Source organism: Panthera uncia, assembly GCF_023721935.1.
Source record: "Panthera uncia isolate 11264 chromosome B3 unlocalized genomic scaffold, Puncia_PCG_1.0 HiC_scaffold_1, whole genome shotgun sequence".
Lineage (NCBI taxonomy): Eukaryota > Metazoa > Chordata > Mammalia > Carnivora > Felidae > Panthera > Panthera uncia.
In genome coordinates, this window is record NW_026057582.1 from 29,786,241 (window position 1) to 29,810,096 (window position 23,856).

The 23,856-nt window shown below is 40.1% G+C and overlaps 1 protein-coding gene across 9 annotated transcripts in view; it reads right to left on the bottom strand.

Annotated features, from left to right (window-relative positions):
- The window catches only part of SIPA1L1 (signal induced proliferation associated 1 like 1), a 361,673-nt gene that overhangs the window by 317,374 nt on the left and 20,443 nt on the right, over positions 1–23,856 (bottom strand). For all 9 annotated transcript variants that reach the window (XM_049612534.1, XM_049612538.1, XM_049612526.1 and 6 more), the window contains exon 2: positions 8,090–8,171. The gene's annotated coding sequence lies outside the window, so the exon portion shown is untranslated. The remainder of the gene's footprint in view (positions 1–8,089; positions 8,172–23,856) is intronic.

Below are 23,856 nucleotides of genomic sequence, written 5' to 3' on the forward strand. Positions count from 1 at the left end.
TTTGTATTTAAACCGGGGGTATTATTACTTTGCTAAAAAAAAAAAAAATTAGTTTAAAATAATAAACATTTCAAATAAAAATCTATAGTGTCAACCTTGGGGCCTCTGACAAGGAAGTATTTTATAGTAGTTTATAGACAAACCAGTCTATAGTTTATAATAGTTTATAGACAAATCAGTTTGAATAAAACACATGAAACGTGCATAAACAATTACAAAAATTTAAAATGCCTACTTGAAAAACAAGTTCAATAAAAACATTTAGTAAAAATTAAGATGACAGAAACACTGAGTCCCATATCAAATATATCCAGTTTCCTGATAAATACTGAAAATGGTAATGAAGGAAGTAAAACACTTTTTCACAAATATTCGCATCAGGACCACCTGGGTGGAGCATCTGACTCTTGATTTTCACCTCAGGTCATGATCCCAGGGTCGTGGGATCAAGTCCCACGTGGGGCTCAGTGCTGAGTGTGGAACCTGTTTAAGATTCTCTCTCTCTCTCTCTCTCTCTCTCTCTCTCTCTCTCTATATATATATATATATATGCGTGTGCATGTGTGTGTGTGTGTTTATATACACATACATATATATATATAAAAAATGAAAAAATTTTTCTTTTAAATATTCACATTAGCCTCAAAGAATACATAATATGCCCAAAAGGCCTTTCCACACACAGTAACCGGCAACTTGATTTCCATTCCTCGGCTGCCCAAGGTAACCTGCAGTGTGTTCCAGTACCATCTAAGAGCTCCGAAGACCCGTTCCTCACATTCACACAGAGACTCCCTGAATGGACACATCACCAGGCATTTCAAATAGAATGTCTCTAAACTCCACACCACCCAATCTCTAGAAAGTGAATTATTTCTGAGGGTACGTTTTATAAAACAGATTTCACGTCACAAAAATACCAGTAGGGAGGGGAGAAAGAGAGGAGAAAACAGACAAAATTTTGAGGAGCATACACATTTTTAAAACACTTGTAACATTTTAACTCATTCCTTTAGATGTTAGGTGGGAGGCTTCTGGAAACCCTGAAATGCTATTCATAGTTCCATCTCATCAGAAACATTCCAATTAAATGAATGATATTAAGGTAATTATCTAAGAAAACACTCAAGGGAACTCTACAGATGGTTTCTACAGTAGACTCCATGCTGTGGGGCAATTTCTCACTGCAGATGTATGTGGCCCGTGTACTCATTCCTGTGCTTGTCAAGTGTAATCTGTGATTATGCAATTGAACATTACAGCCACCTCAGGCCATTCCGTGTTTAAAGAGAAGTGTTTATGGCCATATCCTGCCAAACAACCATAATACCACTTAACCTCAGTCTAACCACTGCTTGAATGAACTTGTTAGGGTTACAGTGAAATACAGATGCAAAACAAATAGTAGGCCAAGGAATGTGATGTCCACATACTAAAAAGAAGGGGGTGGGGTGGTGGTAAGTCCTTACATAATGCCCTTTAGTCACTGCGGCAGGATGTACTTGAGCATTTACATTCTAAAAGCTGACAATTACAGTATGGAACACAGATAAAAATAACAAAATCCAAACTCCAAAAAGAAATGAATTCCTCTGAAGGGTGGGGTGTGTCATCTCAGAAAGCAGCCCCAAGTACAATGCTGTTTCTGGATCTATCCAAGCAAATCAGTAAATCTAGAAATAAGAGAAAAAGATGAATCTGAGAACACTTAAAATGTGCTGCATGGAGTAGACTGCACGGGGCTATTGACTGAAATCCACTGCATATCAATAGCAACTAAGAGTCACTACCACCCAATTGCTTCCTATGATCTAAGCTCACTTTGTGGAGCTAGAGGAACTTTTAGTCAACAAATCCACACGGGAAGATGAACCAACTGATTCTCTTCTGTTGGCCAATTATGAAACATTGGCCAAAAATATTTCCTTTTAAAAATGCTTATAAGTTAAAAACCAGGAATGAGATGAAATGCTGATGTTTTAACTCTGCTTTACTCTAAGTTTTTTTCTTTTTTTTTTTTTATAATTTTTTTTTTTAACGTTTTATTTATTTTTGAGACAGGGAGAGACAGAGCATGAACAGGGGAGGGTCAGAGAGCGGAAGACACAGAATCTGAAACAGGCTCCAGGCTCTGAGCTGTCAGCACAGAGCCCGACGCGGGGCTCGAACTCACGGACCGCAAGATCATGACCTGAGCCGAAGTCGGCCGCTTAACCGACTGAGCCACCCAGGCGCCCCTTAAAAAAATACAGAATTCAGTCTCTAAGGCTGAGAATCCAGCAAAAGATCTATTTCAACCATCCAGCCACTGTATTTTAAGGCTTAAAAAGGAGAGACTAAGGACACTAAGAGTTAAGAAGCTGACCATCACATGTGCTCCAGACTATGCCACTTAGACCTCAGTTTTATCATTCAAGTGAAAAGTGAGTGACATAGAGTACACAAAGAATATGTGAAACCATATCTTCACTAAAACTCCATCTATAATAATCATTACTGAGAAATAACCACCGATGGCCACTTAAAATACTCAAAACTATGCCTTCAATAAAATTATAAGAACATATATTCCAATGTGCTTAAAAAAAACTTTGAGGCTGCATTCGGGTGTTCTCATCAACACAGATAGATCATTTTAATCTTGTGTTCATCATGAATGAACAAACCCATCCAGAAGTATTCGCCTTATTACTCAAGGTAAGGGGAAGCATTACTAGAATTCCATTTCGCAATTCATCTACATTACCACTGACGAATGTTCTTATTGACACTAATATAATTCAGGACTGATAGCTGATTAAGTACAGAGTGAATTATTTAGTCCAATATTATGTTATCAGTGAGGAAACAGCATTCATTTACCAAGGTTATTCTGTTAGTTAATAAATAGAATTCAACAACAATTCCCCATCTAGTGGCCTCTTTCGCTCCAAAATACCAATTATTCTATTCAATAAGCATTTATATTTATTAATTACTATATTGCTTTTATTATACTTACTACAAAATCGAATAAAGCATGGACTATTTCTGCACAGGTGACATTGTTAATGGCATTAAGAAAGCAAAATAGGGGCACCTGGGTAGGGCTCAGTCAGTTGAGCATCTGACTTTGGCCCAGGTCACAGTCTCACAGTTCGCCAGTTCAAGCCCCGCATTGGGCTCTGTGCTGACAGCTCAGAGCCTGGAGACTGCTTCAGATTCTGTGTCTCCCTTTCTCTCTGCCCCCTCCCCTGCTTGCACTCTGTCTCTCTCTGTCTCTCTGTCTCTCTGTCTCTCTCTCTCAAAAATAAATAACATTAAAAAAAAATTTTTTAAGCAAAATATACACATACAAGTAAATTACAAAGTAATTTGTGATGTCACTAATAAAAGTACCATCTCTGATTCAGTGAAATCCTGGCAGACTGTTTAGCATAGTAGTTGGAAGCAGGACCTTTGAATCCTAGACCCATAACTAGCCTTGGGCAAGTGATCTGACCTCTCTGATCCTCCATTTCAAAATGCTTAACCTGGAGACCACCACCAAATCAGTGGGTTACTAAGAGGAAGAAATAAGACTATGTATATAATAAGCTCCTAGCAGAGTGCCCAGCGTAAGTACTGACATTACTGTTGCATTGCTGTTACTACTCAAGGAAAAAGTATGAAGCAATCACAGCTAAGGGAATTAAGAAACATACACACTAATCTTTAAAAGTCTATCCAAATAGTGACAGGATAATACAACAAAAATAAAATAAACAAAATTTACAAAGATCACGAAAAAGTTCTCCAAGGTCTAGTATATTTTGCCACAATTTTTTTAAGACTTAAGTTCTTTTTTTTTTTTTAATTTTTTTTTTAAAGTTTATTGATTATTGAGATTAAGAGACAGGGAGAGACAGAGCATGAGCAGGGGAGGGGCCAAGAGACAGGGAGACACAGAATCCGAAGCAGGCTCCATGCTCTGAGCTGTCAGCACGGAGCCCGACACGGGGCTCGAACTCACAAACCAAAGAGATCATGACCTGAGCCAAAGTCAGATGCTTAACCAACTGAGCCACCCAGGCGCCCCTTTAAGTCTAAGTTCTATCCTGACTTGAGCAGAAACTGTCTAAGATTTCATAAACAAGACATTTACTGCTTTATCTCCCAGTATCTATAAAACAGAGTAAACAGTTTAATAAGAATTAACTAATGGTTTAATAAGATCTAAGAAGAATGTTCACTAGCATTTTTAATAAAAGTGAAAGACTGGAAACAGGCTAAATGTCCAACAATATGAAAATATATGAAAAAATCATTCAGCTATAAGAAGAATGAGAGGATGAGAGGGATTTATATATTCTAATACGGAATGATCAAAAACATGCTCTCAAACTAAAAAGAACACAAATATATAAGACTCTATGTTGATACAACCCAAAAAAATAGTATGTCACGTGTATACATATTTATGCACTTAATTCATACACAAAGCATCAAAACTATGCAACCAATGACAACCTCTTGGTTTTGTTCTGCATAATTCTTTTATTTCACTATTTCAGTGACACCGTATTTTTATATTACTTGTTTAACTCATGAGCCTCAAGGAAATTCAACCAATAAATAGACTAGGCTAAAATCAAGTAAAAATAAGTCTTAGAAAGCATTTTATAGTTTACAAAAGGATTTTGCAATCCTTTATATAAATCCTTTAAAGTCTCTTAACACGGTATCTAATTGGATCCCCACAATAAACTTCTAGAATTTAAGGTAGTATCCTTATTTCAAAAATAGGAATGGACGCTGGGGCGCCTGGGTGGCTCAGTTGGTTAAGCTCCCAACTCTTGATTTCGGCTTAGGTCACGATCTCACAGTCGTGGGAGTGAGCCTCGAGTCCGGGCTCATGCTGGGCATGGAGCCCACTTAAGATTCTCTTATGCCCTCTGCCCCTCCCCCACTCGCATGGGCACAAGTTCTCTCTCAAAAAAAAAAAAAACCTGAGAACAAACTTAAGTATTTATTAATCCAAGGTTAATAAATGCAGAGTCAAAACGGAAACACAGTCCGCTCCACCCCCATCCTAAATTCACTGTTCTGGTCTTCACACCAGAACACCATAAATTGAAAACACACAAATTGAAAACACAGTCATCTTACAACAAGGCTCTCTAAATCTCTATAGTGCTTCTATTCACGGGAGAGTCACGGGAGAGTCCGGAGTGTGGAGGAAAAGGCATTCCAGTAGGAGTCAAGGATCAGGGTTCCAGTCTGAACGACGTCATCGCTAAGACTTCACAGTAAACCAAGTTCTAGGACAATGGTTCTCTGTGGGCTGCACATCAGGTTCAACAGTGATGTTTTTTTAAATAATAGTACTAACTCAAGCCTGATCTCCAGAGATTAGCATTTAATCTGTTTATTAAAAGCTTCCCGGGTTATTCTAAATTACAGCTTGGTAAAGACCACAGATATCCTTATCTGATGAAAATAAAAATAAAAGATATTTAAAAAATCACTTTGCTATATATACTTTGCAGAGCTAAAAATGAGGGATGAATGTTTTATGAGAAAATCTCTTATAAGTAATAAAATGCCTCACATATGTAAAGGAATTATTATTTATTCATTCAAACATGTACCAGGCATGTGCTGGGACCGAGAGTGGAGGCATCGCCCTCAGAGGTGAGGAAGCTGCCACATCCTCAAGTAACTGCCGAACCCTGGGAGCAGGCACAGCAGAGTTCAAAGATGGTGGTGAGCAGACCAGACATGGGGCCCAGGGGTGACGGTAGGAAGAGGGCTTAGAAAGGCCTGCACAGAGGAGACCCTCGAGCTACGTCCTGGCGTTCTAGACAGAGGGCACATTACACGCAGGCAACATGGCCAGAGGTCCTCAGAGAGGTCTCCAGCTCCTGGGGATTCTTGAGACCCTCGCAGGGTTAAAGGTTAAGGTTAAAACTGTTTTAATATTAACGTTAGGACACATCACCACCAAAACCTAGGAACAGCCCAAATGTTCTCCAACTGGTAAACGGGCAAACAGAAGTATTTTCATACATTGGAATAAGACTCAGCAATAAAAGAAAAAAAAAAAAAGAATCAGTGATATACACAACAGCATGGATGAATCTCAAATGTGTTATGTTAAATGAAAGAAGCCAGCCTCAAAAGGCTACGACTCTGCGATTCCATTTACATGACATTTGGGACAAAGCACAACTACAGGACAGAAAAAGGTCAGAGGGTATAAGGCTAAGGCAGGGGAACATTCTAGAGTGATGGAAATGTTCTTTATCTTCTACAACCACAATGCATTTGTCAAAACCCAGAGAAGAACTGAACACTTAAAAAGGTGAATTTCACTGTATATAAGTTATGCCTCAATAAATCTAACTTTTAAATATAATAGTATACAATTTGCCTTTTCTTTCTCTTTCTCTCCTATATGTACAGTGTTTGCCAGAAACTGCAGGACTAATGATGTCATCACTCTGCAGCTAAGGGGCAATGATGTCATCACTCTGCAGCTAAGGGAATGCAAGCTTATATATTCTAATGCTCTAAATTTTTCTCCATTTCAATAGAGTAAGTAGTAATGGATATAATCAACATCAACACTAAAGCTCTCTTGGGGCTTCAACAATTTTAATGCTAGGGTTTCTGAGACCCAAAAGTTTGAGAATTGCTGTGACAGGCAGTGGGAGAGGCCCAGGAGAGTTCTCAGCAGAGAGTAAGGGGATCTCACCCTTGCACAGAGCCGTGCAGGGAGGTGAGTTAAGAGTTACTACAGAGGTCAGGGGCGCCTGGGTGGCTCAGTTGGTTGAGCATCCAACTTCGGCTCAGGTCATGATCTCGCAGTCCATGAGTTCGAGCCCCACTTCGGGCTCTGTGTTGACAGCTCAGAGCCTGGAGCCTGTTTCAGATTCTGTGTCTCCCTCTCTCTCTGACCCTCCCCCGTTCATGCTCTGTCTCTCTCTGTCTCAAAAAATAAATAAACGTTAAAACAAAAAAAAAAAAAAAAAAAAAGAGTTACTACAGAGGTCTGACTAAGCTGATCCCAGGATGAACTGGAAAGAAATTATGTCCATACACCATCTGCAGCTTGTTATAAATCCCAAGCCAGTTTGTCTCTACTGAGCTCTCTTTGCTGGTGTGCTCATGTTTTGCAAACTAATTTCTGTTCACTGGTAACACAGTCAGGAGACAGAGCCTGCTACAAGAGCCATCCTACAATGCTTTACTCAGCAATGATTTTTGGATTACTCACCCAGTTGCCACAGTCCTTCTTCAAAGGATGCTATTAATTTAAAATTGAATTTTACATATTTTAAACTTGAAAAATAACCATCGTAATGAGGTGCAAAGGCTAATATGGGGGTGGGAGGAGGACTCAATGCCTCAAAATCAATTAGAAAAACTAGGTAATTGATTAAAAAGCCAATATATGACTTCTATGAAATATGCTTTTATTTGTATCCAGAAAACTATGACAATCCCAACTCAGCACAATGTTTTCTATGCAAATGTTTTTTTGACTGGGGGGAGCTGTTTGTGTCCGGTCTGCACAGTTCCCTTTCCTCCAGGGGAAAATTCATTTCTAAATACTAGCCCTGTAAATTCCAAATTACTTCAAGTACAGGGCTTTTCCTATGATCTCTTAAGCCCAGAGCTATTCTTGTACTTTGGGATGCCACAGAGGTAGAGAAATTAATCTGAAAATCATCTATGTGTTTAAACTTCAAATACATGGAAAATAGATGACAGAGTAATCGATCAATTATGGGAAGGAAAGGGTAGGTATTAGAAGAAAGGATGATTTCCTTCCTCCATCTAAAAAAAAAAAAAAAAAAAACTCAAATACAACTTTAGGCCATTATGAGTGTATATGTGTGTTAACTGCCATCACATATTGATTGCTTCTCTAATGGTTTTAAGTGGCCAACTCGGCTGACACCTCTTATAATCCCAAACAGGTGGAAACCTGTCTAGGGTAATCAATTTGCTGCCTTTTAAAAAATTCACCTATACTTCTATTCATGTGAAAGGGGGTAGGGGACATGCCAGACTCCCGCCAAAGCAGCTGTGTATTATTAAAGATAAAGTAAAATTAGCTCCTTACCTGAAAGTACAGTCCTTTTGATCGACTTCTTATACAGGAATCTTGGATATTAGTTTACTGTCATTCACATTTGAAACTGAACCTATGGATTAAAAAGGGGAAAATAATTAATTGGAAATACATGCACAATGAAGATAAAAACATCAATCTGATCAGAGATGAGATTTCCGTACACTTGTTGAAGCCAAATGGTTTCTGCAGGAAACCTGTTTTCTGTGACTCAAATCCAAAATGGAAAACGTGGGTGGTTCTTCCTGTCTCATCATTAAGAGTCAGCCAATTGGCTGATAAAGTTTTCACACAACTTAAGCTCAAACTCCAGCCTTCCATCTGCTCTAATACTGTCATACCTTGGGGAAATGAAAGAGAAATAAAGGCTTTCTTCAGCCTCAAAAGAAGACTTTCACGGGCACCTTACTCCATCCAGACTGTACTTGAGCACAAAACTTCAAATCTTCAAAACTTCAAATCTTCAAAACTTCAAATCCAGAAGACGTGAAAAAGAATGAGAGCTACATCACAAAATAATCCAGGGGCTTTATGGCTGTCTCTGACTTTGGAGCTACGATTTCTAAAAAAAAGACAAACGAGTCTGTGTTGGGCACTAAACTACAATCAAGCGCGATCGTGGAGCAGGGGCTTCCGGCCCGGTTGTCTTAACCACAGAGCTGCACTGCTTCCCACCCACAAATCACTCACCATGTGCCAGGACGTGCCTGCCAACACATTCTGTATTTGGGCTTCTCAACATACAACTCTGCCAGACTGGGACGTGAATCCAGTTAATTCTGCAGGGTATTTCTGCGTATCCACCTAGAGCTAGTAAACTAGCCAGTGTGATACACACAACTGAAAACACACAAGCCACGGGACAACTTCAAGGAGAAAGAGACCACGGGTACGTGACACTAGCGTGGTGAAACAATCATGGGGGCCTTTCTGCCAAAGGCCTCCTCACATTTACACCTCTGACCAGTGGAAAATCTGCAAATGTAATAAGACCACAAAAATGTAGATGGCTACTTCCAACGTCAATACAAGGACTCCAAGTGACAAACTGCTCAAGGGCGGCAACTGTCCAGCTCCTAAAGATTCCAGGCCCCATCTGAAAATTCCTCACCCTCGGGGGTTGTCTCAAAAATGCTAAGAGGCTAATGGAACTTATGCTGCTTAGCAGCAGAAGGAAGGGTCTTTCATGAGTCACCAGTGACTGCTCGACAAGTTCTCGCGGAGTGACTCCCCTGCAGTCACATAGGAGAACCCACCAGCCAGACTGAAGCGAGGGGGCACAGGCCCCCAAAGTATTCATCCTGAGGGAACTGCTTCCTGGGGAGACCGTGAAACTTGAAACACGCACACCGCCTGTAAATTTTTACATTTTAGGAAATACGGGTATGGAGGTACTAAGCAGATTATGAACAAATACGTATCATAAGCTCCTGGAGCTGGAAGAGACTGCAATACCCCATTACCACTGTAAAACCCTCATCCTACAGATAAGATTAAGTCAAAATCTCCTGACTGCCAGCCTGGGGCTCTTCCTATCACACCCTGCCCTTTCATCAACTGTGGAAACGATATTTTGGAGCCTATTAAAATCAAGCTACAAATCAGTCTGCAGGATAAAAATCTCATTTAACCATGTGTTGCAAAAAAAAAAAAAAAAAAAAAAAAAAAGATTAACACAAAAGATTAAGAAGCAAAACCTTTAGAGTAATTAATTCCCTGCTTGGGGAAGGGGTAGGGAGGAGCTGGCTGTCTTTCTCCACACAAACATGATCTAATCTTCAGGGAAACCATATGTACAAAATTATATACAAAAGCCTCTTTTTATTTATTTATTTTTAATTTTTTTAACGTTTATTTTTATTTTTGAGACAGAGAGAGACAGAGCATGAATGGGGGAGGGTCAGAAAGAGAGGGAGACACAGAATCCGAAACAGGCTCCAGGCTCTGAGCTGTCAGTACAAAGCCCAATGCGGGGCTCGAACTCACGGACCGCGAGATCATGACCCAAGCCGAAGTCGGACCCTTAACCGACCGAGCCACCCAGGTGCCCCTAAAAGCCTCTTTTTAAAAAAATACTGATCACTTCCAAACCTGTACCTCTAGCCAAAAAAAAAAAAAAAAATACAAAGCAAGATGCCTTACTTCACTTACAGAATGCTGAATTAACAAAAATAGCAATCCATTCTTCCCAAGTTGAGGTGAAAACAAGGTATATTTTCACTGCACTATAATTAATTTCCTCTATTATAATGTATTTTTAACTTCAGAGCAGATCAAATAAATTTATTGCTCCACTGTAGTTTTCTTTTAAGATTCTGATTTTTTAAACACTTCTAACACAATAATGTAAGGTGATCTTTGATTCTGTTCATTTCCTCCAATTCCAGATGACAATTCCTCAAGCACAAAATGTGCATGCTTAGACACATCAAAAGAGAAGAATGCAATTTGTATAGGATGAAATATCTGCATGAATTTTTGCAACCTTTAAGATAAAACATAAATCTATGAACAAATTCATAACTGCCCCTAGGTTATCTATCTCCAAGGCCTGTACACTCCTCTCTTCTTAAGGACACTTCAGTTAAAACCTGTGACACAAATGAGTAGCAATTCTACCATGAGCTCATCGTGTGATGTCGGGCAAGTCATTTACCCTTTGGGCTCAAGCAGACATAAAAAGCCAGTATAGTCTATTTCCAAGATATTTCCTAGGTTTCTTAACATCTTCTTAAGACATTAAGGATCATCTTTATTTCCCTTGAATTCTAAAAGTCAAATATATCTTTAAACAATAAAAATGAACATTTAAAAGTTACATTATGCCCCAGAACTTAGCAGGAAGCTACCACCAGGTTAGGTAAGCGAAAATTTTGAAAATTTTAGAAGACGATGGACTTCATCTGCATTCAATGTATCTCCCTGTCTTGTGTTTCAACTTCTAGGAACAGGTGTGGAAATGTACTTTCACATCTGGATGACTACTAAGTGTTTTTTCAACTCTCCCCAGACCTTGACTCCTTCCTCTTCCCACCCCTGCCGCCTCAGGACCTTGATAGTCTGAAACCTGGCTTATGTGCCACCAATGCTGAAAATGAAAAGCTTTTCTATCAATTAGGTTTAAAACCAGCTACCACCCAAATCTGTATCTGAGAATTTCTGTGTACATTTTGACCAGTTAGTAATCTACATTTTAAAGTCTAAAGAATATGTTCCATATTCCACTAATATCTGCAAATGTAATGATTTTTTTTTCATCTGAAACTGAGTTTCTTGCTTATTGCCAAATAAGCAAGAAGTTCCAGAAAACTTGTTTACAACACAACTCATACTCTAAAGATAATTTATTTTCTTCACGTACCAGTTGCTGATTTTGCCATCCCCGGTGAGTGCATGAAAAAAAACATAAACATGAGGACCATGAACCTGGCATTTTACTAGTAGAAACCCTAAAGAGTAGTTGCTTCTGCCAAGTTCATGCATTTGTATGCTGACTACCTCTTACGGGCAGGCGCCACTTACTCTTCTGGTGGGAATACACAAACTGACAAAAGTCTGCCTTCATGGAGCTTGTAATCTAATGGAGACACAACCCACAGAATACTTGGACATAATACAGACGTAAGATATATCATGTACTCATCAGCAGTAAACATAACATAAACACAAATGACATGGGAGATACATCTGTATCGTGAGAGGGACCATGTGCTATGGAAAAGGAGTCCAGGGCGGCAAAATAAGGGGATTCAGGAGTGAATGAAGGGAAGGTAAACTGCAATCTTAAGTGGCTCACAACAGAGGCAGCACCTGAGCACAGACCTGAAGGCGCTGAGAAGTGAGTCAAACTAAAGTTTCCTAGTAATTTTTACCTTGTACTGACTGTGCGTGTACCAGCAACGCCTCCTCAAAAGAACGGCATAGGAGCAAATTTATGAACAGCCCAGAAGTGTAAACAGAAGAGAGCTGGGGGGAAACCCCCTTCATTTTTGCACATCAGTTTACACCAAGTGAAACTTACATCTTCAATTAGGCATGGTCATTGAAGGGGTTTTCTCCCCACCACCCCCCTCCGTGTTAGTTTGAACAAAATTCTTACTTCTGTGATCCATTTTCCTTAAAACTCAGGAATAAATTTCCAAGTATTACTTGACGCATAGAAGAATAGCACGCAGTATTATCCAACCAACAACCCACTGAGCCATCCAAACTACGACACCAGGACTTAAATCTCAGCACAAGAGCCCAGGAGGCACTGGAGCTTCATCCCAATGGGGAGAAACCAGTGCTTCCCCAGAGAGGTTACTGGGGAAAGACCAGGTAGGCTGTGGAATCAGGAGGCCTCCTCCACCGACCAGCTGTCGAACCCTGAGCAAATCTCTTTACTCCCTGGCCTTCGATTTCCTCGACTATGAAATCTGAGCACTGGACCACATGATTTCCAAATCCCTTCCAGGGCTAGATCCATTTCAGAAAAAAAGGTAGGTAAATAACCACACCCAAAAAATTATAATAATGCTAACCTACCATCACAGATCCATATACTTTGTTCTTCTGAGAAAGTAATGAATTTATACTGACCCATGCACAGAGTCTTAACTCTCCCTCTCGGATCAAAAGATTCACAAGAACGAGTCTGGACTAGCTGACTAAGGACAAAAGAACTTGCAAAAAAAAGACAGTTATTTTTGTCTTGGCTTTATTATCAACATACTCTTATTAAACTAATACGGAAATCCTAAACTAACACAAGCATGCACCTGCTGGGATTTTAAATATTCCTCACGCACTACCACCCCCAATTTTAAAAAGCATGCTTTTAAATGGTAGGCTTCCTTCAAAGTTACTTGTAATCTATTAGTATTCTTACTACTATACTATTACAAATAGGTGCTGTGATAAGCATCGTATTCAGAGGCCCCAAATCTGTACTTGCTCTCACCACTGTTTACCAGCTCCCTTCTGTGGAAAGCTTACCTTCCCAACGCAGAATTAAAAAGAAAGCAAATACAGTGATTTGGGATGGAAGGATTAGGTTTCTAGCTTTCTTTGCCCTACAGTATTGGCAAGGCTTGTGAATTAGGTTCTGCCAACCACACGTACCACATGGGACTCCTTCAGGACAGAGTCACATCACGTGGGAAAAGAAGCAAGGGGGAAGCAGCCACTCTGCTGGCAGCGTGGAGGGATCCTGGCTCTGGCTTCCTGATTTGGAGCATCCTGACTCAGGCAGGGGCAGCAGCCCCCTCACAGGGCCAGTTCCACGGTGCAGCACTGACCACCATTCCCAGAAATTCAGCCTATGGGTTCTTTCTTCAGCCCTCCCGACGATTTCCTAAGCTACCTATCACCCCTCATAAATCCCCTTCTGCTTACACTCAGTAGAATAGATCTCAGTATCTGTAACCAAAAACCCTGACCAATTCACACGGCACATATCCCTTTCATTATTTCCATATACGAGAGCTGAGATTGAAAGACACGAGTAACACACTGAACATTCCACTGTAAGTCAAGCGTTCTTTGTTTCCAGCCAGGGCTCAAATCCATAATCAACACTTCCAACCTTCCCTTATATGCACTTTCTCATAAATTTCATCACCTCTGCCACGCAAGGAGAAGAAAATGATTTTTGCCTAACTAATTTTCTATCAATAAAGAGTCTGATGACAGTAACTTGGCGAGATATTTGAGGACAGGATACAATAAACATCACTTTCTATACCAGCTCAAGTTTATGGAGAAGCCTGCACTTTCCCAAACATTCCCAAACTGCAGACAAGGTGATCTAATACGGTGTTGCAACGCCAAAATGATCAGCACTCTGTGCCAAGGCACAACTTAATTCACAAAGCAGCAATGAACTTTTCACTTACCTTCACCCATCCCTCGGGGCAAGACCAAAATGTTAAAACCACAGGCACATCAGGTAACTAAAATATTACCCTCTTATCTCACACCAAAAGCAGACTGGAAACACCAAGAAGTGATTGCATGTATTAAAATGAAACTCTCTTCTTGGTAGAAAGACATTAAGTCCCATAAAATCAGTTGACAAAGATGAGAAAAGTAATCAGTGGTTAGTAATACTTTTCTTTGAAATGGCAAGAGAATCTCGCGAAGGACATTTGATATCTCTGAATAATCAAATTACTCTATATTATCAAACTGCATAAAATATTTCTCAGGTAATACTCAAAGGCAAAACTTTCATGTAAAAGATCACTTACGCACTTCTGAAGCCAATTAATGACAATGATACTCATTCAGAAGGCGACTCAGCTCTGCCAAATTGAGAGTGGGTATTCGATTCAAAGGACAGCACAAGTATGCATGAACAGAGATTCTAGACAGGTCTGCTGAAGTTAGCGCCCACCACGCTCTGGGTCACAGGCACTCAGAGCGACTCCAGCTGCCCCGAACTGCTTTTAGCTAATGCTCCGCAGCACACTTAGCTAATTTCACACTGGTGGTGGGGAGAATGGAAATACACAACAGTCAAAAATAATGGTACTTTCCCCTAAGGATGAGGCAAATGAACTTGCTAAAGAAAACTCCGAGCTTGGCTTCTTCAAAACAAAATCTGAGAAACAATAATTTCATAGAGCTTCAAGGCAAGGAAGTTACTAAGAGGAGTTCAGAGCTTTACTAGGATTACACGTGCACCATATGTGCCCTTGAGATGCACCTGGCTCTTGCTCTGGCTCTTTTTTTAAGAAATGGAGTATTTCTGGGCTAGAAATGACACATGGCCTGCTTTGAAGTTTTTTTTATGGCTTCTCATATTTAGACTCTAACCTCAATCTACTGCAAGTTTAAGGACAGAGATGATGCTCATTCATCAGTAATATCGAAGACAAAAAATACGTACGTAATACTACAGATAAGTGAGTTCCAAAGTTAGTCTGCAAACCAGTGCCCACAAGTGTAGGTCCTCAGGGAGATAAGGGGTGAGGGGATCGTTTATGAGTATTTCATAAAGCTAGCTACATTTATGCAATTGAAAGGGTTGCTCTTTATTTTGAGACCATGTCCTTTCTATTCTTTTCATATTCAAATGGCCTTTCTTCATAAAATGCTGAAAAATGTTTTAAATTAGGTCTGTAACATGCAAGTCTGGTACCACTGCTCCAGATTTTCTGCACCTTCTCTATCTATCTCCAACGTCCCACCTCCCCTCCTTCAGGTTGCTAAGGCAAAAAATAAAAATAGAACCTAATGCCATTCCTGGCTGCTCTTTTCCCCACCCCATTTCCAGATCATAAACGTATCATGTCAGCCTTGCTCTCAGAACGCATCCATAACCAACCACCTCTCGCTACCACAATGAAGATACAGAACATTTCCATCGCCCCAAAAAGCGATATCAAAATGGCCAATAAACATATGAAAAAGTCCTCACCTGCCCTAAATCTACAGGGAAATGCAAATTAAAGCCACAGTGGAATACCTCTAACGCCCACCAGAACAGCTAGTTAAATGGCAGGCAGTAAATACCAAGTGTTGTCAAGAATGCGGAGCTCCTGCACCATGCCCGTGGATAACCACTTTGAAAAGCTGTTTCTCAGTATCTACTAAAATGAACAGACTCATACCACACGACCCAGCAAGTCCACTTCTAATTACATCCCCCACAGACGTCTTCACCGGAGACAAACACAGAAAAGGGAGCACTATTCACTTGCCGAGGAATCATCATCATACAACAGAAAGCTCTACAGCAACAAAAATGAATGAACTACAAATACCTAGAAGATCACGGATGAATCTCACAAACCATGTTGAATGAAAGAAGCCAGAAACAAAAGAATATATTGCACAGGATTACATTAATATAAAGCTCACAAACAGGCCAACAGCAAGTTCTGGAATTAGTGATCAATGGGGTAATACTTTGGGAAGGGGTGACTGAGCCTTCTGAGGGGCTAGTAACATTCTATTCTTAATCTGAGTGCTGATGACACAAACGTGTTCCCTTCAAGAAAACTCATCCCACTGCATACTTGTGCTTTTTGCACTCTTTATGTTCTTTATACTGTAATATAAAGTTCTGTTTTGTTTTGTTTTCAATCACCTTCTCAATAAGGCTTTCTCTGGCCTGGCTTCACGAACATGTCCACCACTCCCCAATATTTTACATCCTTCCTCCACCCTTTACTTTTCCTCCTCAGTACTTGTCAATACCGGAATACTATTTCACCTACTGGATATACTTTACAAACTTGCCTTGTTTATTGTCGGTCTCCATGCACTAAACTCTATGCTCCATGAGCACAAGTATTTTGTCCATTTTGCTGAGCGTGTACTGAGTCCCCAGTGCCTAGAACAATGCCTAGCGTCGATAGCAGGCACTTAATAAATACTGATTTCATTCATTTATTAATTATACAGCCTTGCCCAGTTCAATTGTTTGTGGATTCGAGCCATTAATTCTTACAGTCGTTGTGGTACACTGAACAATAAGCCAGTTCTGTTCTGGCTTCATTCACATTTCTCCACGTGGTTCTGGGACCTCTCATCTTCCTGATCATCCACTGGACGCTCCCACTTTTCAGATTTCCAGATCAGGTTCTGGCCAGTTTGAGGTACAATACAATGCTAACACTCTTAAGTTCTGTAACATCCATTTTTATAAATGAAGCCTAAGGCTGCATTAACTTGTTTCTTAGCAAAATCCACCTTGCAGACTCATACTGAGTTTAAGGTCAAATAAAATGAACAAAGAAACTTAACACTATTTTTTTTCTTCCTCCACATAAGCATATAAGTCAAGAAATATTCCAATCTTGGGTGCCTGGGTGGTTCAGTCGGTTAAGCATCCGACTTCAGCTCAGGTCATGATCTCACAGTCTGTGAGTTCAAGCCCCACGTCGGGCTCTGTGCTGACAGCTTGGAGCCTGGAGCCTGCTTCAGATTCTGGATCTCCCTCTCTCTGACCCTCCCCCATTCATGCTGTGTTGCTGTCTCAAAAATAAATAAACGTTAAAAAAAAATTTTTTTTTAAAGAAATATTCCAATCTTATAACAGGGTCTTTGGTCCTAAATGTAGACATTTTCAGGTGTCTCTCCACCCACTACCACCACAGATTTTAGCACACCATTCCAACCCTTTAAATCCTTTTTTTTTTTTAGATTTATTTTTATTTTTAAGTAATCTCTACACCCAGTGTGGGGCTTGAACTTACAACCCCAAGATCAAAGAGTTGCATGCTCCACCGACTGAGCCAGCCAGGCACCCCAACCCTTGAATTCTTTTGAAGCAGTGTTTCTCAACCTTTTTTTGTTATCACTCCCTAAGAAGACGTTTTAGACATTTTCCTTAATCATGCTCCCCCATGAAATGTTAATACCACAGATATATACTGTATATTTATGTACTTGTACATATTATGCTTCAAATATGAAAGAATAAAATTTCTGCCCCCTCCAATTTCACCTCCTTGAATGTGCATCTTCCTTTTTTATTTTTTTAAGTTTATTTATTTATTTTGAGAGAGAGACAGTGCAAGTTGGGGGGCAAGGGGCAGGGAGAGAGGGAGAGAGAATCCCAAGCAAGCTCCACACTGTCAGCACAGAGCTCGACGCAGGGGCTCAAACTCACAAAACCATGACCTGGGCCAAAACCAAGAGTTAGATGTTTAAGTGACTGAGCCACCCAGGCACCCCAGAACACATGTATTTTAAAACCTTGATTCTGTCAACTGCATTACCTTACCTTTCTAATTTTGCTTCCCATGTACATTTGCCAACAATAAAACCATTGTGATAAAAGAGAAAAGTTGTGGGGCACCTGGCTGACTTAGTAAAGCATGCGAATCTTGATTTCAGTTTTGTAAGTTCAAGCCCCATGTTGGGCATAGGGCTTAGTGTGTAAAAAACACAAAAACAAAAACAAAACTGTGTTAAAAAAAAAAAAAGATAAAAGTTGTAACCCAGAGGGGCACCTATGTGGCTCAGTTGGTTAAGCATCCAACTTCAGCTCATGAGCTCGCTCACAGTGAGTTCGAGCCTGGCATCAGGCTCTGTGCCGACAGTTCAGAGCCTGGAGCCTGCTTCAGATTCTGTGTCTCCCTCTCTCTCTGCTCCTCCCCCACTCGCGCTCTATCTCTCTCTGTCACTCAAAAATGAATAACCCAGAGAAATAAAGAGTCCAGCACAACAGGAAAGGTTTCCATCCCAGCTGACACAAATCCATTAAAACTATTATCTTAGGGGCACCTGGGTGGCTCAGGTTGAGTGTCAGACTTCAGCCCAGGTCATGATCTCAAGGTGCTTGAGACTGAGCCCGGCATCAGGCACACTGCTGTCCCCTTCAGAGCCCCCTTTGGATCCTCTTTCCCCTCTCTCTGCCCCTCCCCCATTGGCGCTCTCAAAAAACTAAATATTTTTTTTTAAACCTATTTGTAAAGTATATTTCTTCAACAAGCTACAAACCCACCAAACACCCAGTTCATATTTCCATCTCACTCATAAGAACAACATTTTGTTAAACTAGACACTGCTGAAATAAAAAGACAGCAGTCCCTTAACTAATAATCTATCCAACCTTCTTAAAATGTATTTTTAAAAAGAATGCAAAATTAGCACAGAATGACTTATTTTAGTCTCTCCTAAATCCCTCTAGAATCTGTTCCTGTTCTTGGCCTCCCCGCCTGTGGACTCCCTACCTTCGCTCTTGTAAGAGCTTCCTGTTGCCCTAGGTTCAGATTAGTACTTTTTATTTTCCACATTATTAGCAAACTTTTTAAGTGCAAATCCGCTCTGTCTGCTCCAGGGATATTTTAAATCTTTCCGGAGCTACTCTAGCCTGTAAGATAAAAGTCCCAACTCCTCAGCATGACACGCAAAGATTTTCACTGTGAGGCCGATCAGTGGTCAGCCGGCCACATCTTCCCGTTTGTAGAAAGCTTCTCCTAATCACTTTACCCAGGATAGCAGAAATGCTCTTACACCCACGCCAGCTGGTACCTGCCCTCCCCACCTTATCCACTCTTCCCATTTTAGAAGTAACCTCACCTCTTCAAAGACTTCCTCTTCTCCCCTCTCCTTCCCAGGGTCACAAAGCACCTTATGACCTGATTTATGGGCACTCTGCATACATTTTGTAATTACTTACTTACCAGAATCTGTTTTCCCCACATTGAGCCATTTAAAGGATGCACGCAAGGAAATGCGCCATGAAAATTTGCTACAAGCTAATATCCTAAACCAGGACCTTGACATTCACCTGTGTATTTCCGGCACCAGGATTATCAGGACCCTCTGGGAATTGGAAGAATAAATATTTTTGGAATGACAGAAACCATCCTGGCTCCAGATAACCACTACCTCTGTCTCCCAGTGTTATCAAATCACCTGTTTAAACCTAGACTCGATTTCTGCCAGAAATTCACATGAAACTTAATCCATGTTCCTCTCTTTAGAAAACAAAAACACTGGTTTCAGGAGTTTCTCTCACCTTCTCACCTTGAGGTTTCCAAGTGGGTTCCTTGAAAATAACTTCAGGGTTTTCGGTATGCTGGGAAACAACTCATTTCTTTAACTGAATGAGAACTCTCTCCCTTTACTGTATCTTTTGTATTCTACCATTCTCTGTCTGAAAACCACTTTCTTTGCTAGAGAAAACAGCAGAGGAAAGAGTGAATGACTCTTAACTCCCTCCTTTAATAAGATTAAACGGTCTAGCTTCTTTCTTCTTCCTCATCTTGTTTTATAGACTGAAAACCAATTTGCATATAACTTATGTTTATTAAAGTGGAACACAAATACTCTCTTTGTCACATCAAGTCCACTCTTAGATATATATCCAACAGAAATGCATGCCCATTTGCACCTCAAAGGGCAGAACAAAGACAGGCAACTGAAACTCAAATATCCATCAAGAGTACAATATATAGGGGTGCCTGTTAAGCATCCAACTCTGGCTCAGGTCATGATCCTGCAGTTCGTGAGTTCCAGCCCTGTATCAGGCTCTGTGCTGATAGCTCAGAGCCTGAAGCCTGCTTCAGAATCTGTGTCTCCCTCTCTGCCTCTCCCCTCCTCGCTCTTTTGCTCTCTCTCTCCCCTTCTCAAAAATAAACAATAAACATTAAAAAAAAATTAAGAATAGAATATATAAACAGTTGTATATTCATACAATGAAAAACTACAGAGTACTTAAAAAGAACTATAGTTAGAAGCAACACATGGATAGATTTTACAAGTTAAACAACAGAAACCAGGCACAAATGAAAACACACTTTAGGATCCCATTTCTACAAATTTCAAAAATCTTTAAAAACAAATTTATGGTGTTAGAAGTTGAGGGTGGTTACCTCTGGGGAAGATGGAGGCTAGTGATGGCAAACATACATGAGAAGGCTTCAGGGGGCTGGTGGTGTTCTCATTCTCACCCCGTGTGATTACACAGAGGTATTCATTTTCTGATGATTTACTGAGCCTCATCTTTTTTTTTTTTACGATTAAAACATTCTTTTTTTTTTTTTTTTTAAATATACATACAAGTTAGTTAGCATATAGTGCAACAGTGATTTTAGGGGTACATTCCTAATGCCCCTTACCCATTCAGCCCATCCTTCCTCCCACAACCCCTCCAGCAACCCTCAGTTTGTTCTCCATATTTATGAGTCTCTTCTGTTTTGTCCCCATCCCTGTTTTTATATTATTTTTGCTTCCCTTCCCTTGTGTTCATCTGTTCTGTCTTAAAGTCCTCATATGAGCGAAGTCATATGATATTTGTCTTTCTCTGACTAATTTTGCCTAGCATAATACCGTCTAGTTCCATCCACATAGTTGCAAATGGAAAGATTTCATTCTTTTCTTTTTGATTGCCGAGTAATACTCCATCATATATATGTACCACATCTTCTTTTATCTACTCATCCATTGATGCACATTTGGGCTCTTTCCATACTTTGGCTATTGTTGATAGTGCTGCTATAAACATTGGGGTGCATGTGTCCCTTCAAAACAGCACACCTGTATCCCTTGGATAAATACCTAGTAGTGCAACTGCTGGGTTGCAGGGTAGTTCTATTTAATTTTTGAGGAACCTCCATACTGTTTTCCAGAGTGGCTGCACCAGTCTGCATTCCCAGCAACAGTGCAAAAGAGATCCTCTTTCTCTGCATCCTCGCCAACATCTGTTGTTGCCTGAGTTGTTCATGTTAGCCATTCTGACAGATGTGAGGTGGTATCTCATTGTGGTTTTGATTTGTATTTCCCTGATGATGAGTGATGTTGAGCATTTTTTCATGCGTCGGTTGGCCATCTGGATGTCTTCCTTGGAGAAGTGTCTATTCATGTCTTTTGCCCATTTCTTCACTGTATTATTTGGTTTTTGGGTGTAGAGTTTGACAAGTTCTTTATAGATTTTGGATACTAACCCTTTATCTGATATGTCATTTGCAAATATCTTCTCCCATCCTGTCGGTCGTCTTTTAGTTTTGTTGATTGTTTTCTTCGCTATGCAGAAGCTTTTTATTTTGATGAGGTCCCAGCAGTTCATTGTTGCTTTTGTTTCCCTTGCCTCTGGAGACATGTTGAGTAAGAAGTTGCTGTGGGCAAGATCAAAGAGGCTTTTGCCTACTTTCTCCTCGAGGATTTTGATGGCTTCCTGTCTTATATTTAGGTCTTTCATCCATTTTGAGTTTATTTTTGTGTATGGTGTCAGAAAGTGGTCCGGGTTCATTCTTCTGCATGTCGCTGTCCAGTTTTCCCAGCACCACTTGCTGAAAAGAGTGTCTTTATTCCACTGAATATTCTTTCCTGCTTTGTCAAAGATTAGTTGGCCATACACTTGTGCGTCCATTTCTGGGTTCTCTATTATGTTCCATTGATCTGAGTGTCCGTTTTTGTGCCACAGTGAGTTCATCTTTATGATGCACTTGATATGCACTATCCTTATAATAGTCTGTAGAAATCATTGTGGTAATTTCAGATTTTTCCCGACCTATATCTAGGTCATCCTAGATATAACCTGTAAACACCTGTAACCATTCGGTCTATTCTTTTATCTGCATACTTACTATGTGCCCCTTTCACTTTTGTACACCACTTCAAATCTGGCTTCCTAACAAAGTAGAAACACAACCCACAGAATAAGAAAAAATTATTTCAAATCATATCTGATCAAAGATATGGATTCAGGGCATGCAAACAACTCCTAAGTCTCAACAGTAAAAAGATATATAACTCAGTTTTAGAATGGACAGAGGATCTGAACAGACGTTTCTCCAAAGAAGATAATACAGTGACCAATAAACACATGATGATCAACATCATTGGTCATTAAGGAAATGCAAATTGACTCCACAATGAGATTCCACTTCACACCCATAAGGACTGCTGAAATAAAACACCGTATGGTACAGCAACAAGTGTTGGCAAGGATGTGGACACACTGGAACTTTCACCTACTGCTGGTGGAAAAGCAGAAGGGTACAGCTACTTTGGACAACAGCCTGGCAGGTTAAACACAGAGTTACTACAGAAGTCAGCAATTTCAAGAGAAATGAAAACATGGGCACACAAAAACTTACCGCATGAACAGCAGCATGATTCTTAACACACAAAAAGTAAAAACTACCCAAATGTCCATCAAATGTTGGATAAAAAAAAATGGTATAAAACCATACAATGGAATATTATTCAGCACTAAAGTACAGACGCATGCTACAACATGAATGAACCTTGAAAACATCATGCTAGGTGAAAGAAACCAGACACAAAAGACCACATGTTATAGGATTCCATTTGTATGGAACATCTACAGACAGCAAGTAGATCAGTGCTTACTTAGGTCCAAAGCGACGAGAAGGGGGTGGGGGGGGGCAAGAGCTAAAGGGCATGGGCTTCTTTCTGAGGTGATATGAATGTTCTAAAACTGGCTGTGGTGATGGTTGTACAAAGCTGTGAATATCCTAAAAACCAGTGAATTATGCATTTTCAATGGGCTAATTATGGTATGTGAATTATATATCAATAAAGCTGTTATTTTTTTTTTTTTTAATCTGGCTTCTTTTGCAATGGCCCTAAACAGCTGTGCTGCCTCCTTCAGAAGCGGGCCCCATTTCTGCTTATCAGTGTGATTTGGAATCTACAATCACAACTTTTGTTTCTTGGAGCTTCCCACCCATCTGGACGAAACCATACTCCTTTTTATAGTCCTGCTGGCCTTGGAGGTACCATATCTTTTCTCTGAGCTTTGTGAAACCTCCTTCTAAAATTCTAGGCTGTAAGACTCTTCATCATGAAGAAATGGAAGCCACTTTCACCCAAAGTTCTCAGCATAAATCAGTGAGTCACAATTCCTTCTTTTACCTTCTAAGAATAGATCAAGGACTTATCAGGTGTCTCCATTTATCAGGTTGAGATTTCCACAAAAATACAGACAGTTGAAATGCACCATTTATAAACTACCTTACCCTTGTGCCAGCTCTGAACTTAATACATATTTATTCAAGGATGCATGTAAGATTAGGCTCTAGGAATACAAAACTGCAAAAGACACAGTCCTGGCCTTCAAGGTCTAACAGGAGAAGCAAACACAGAAAAATTATTTTAACATATTTTGACAAAGCTCCCCCAGCTTCTCTCTATCCTGGCACTTAATAGGTGACTTGTACTTTTCTGTTACCCGTCTGTCAACCTGGCATGCTTTCCTGAGAATGGACTGCCCTTTGAATCCCAAGGACCGACAGTGGCAGGAACGCAGGAGAACTTCAACAAACTCTTGATTGAATATGTGTGAATGAAAA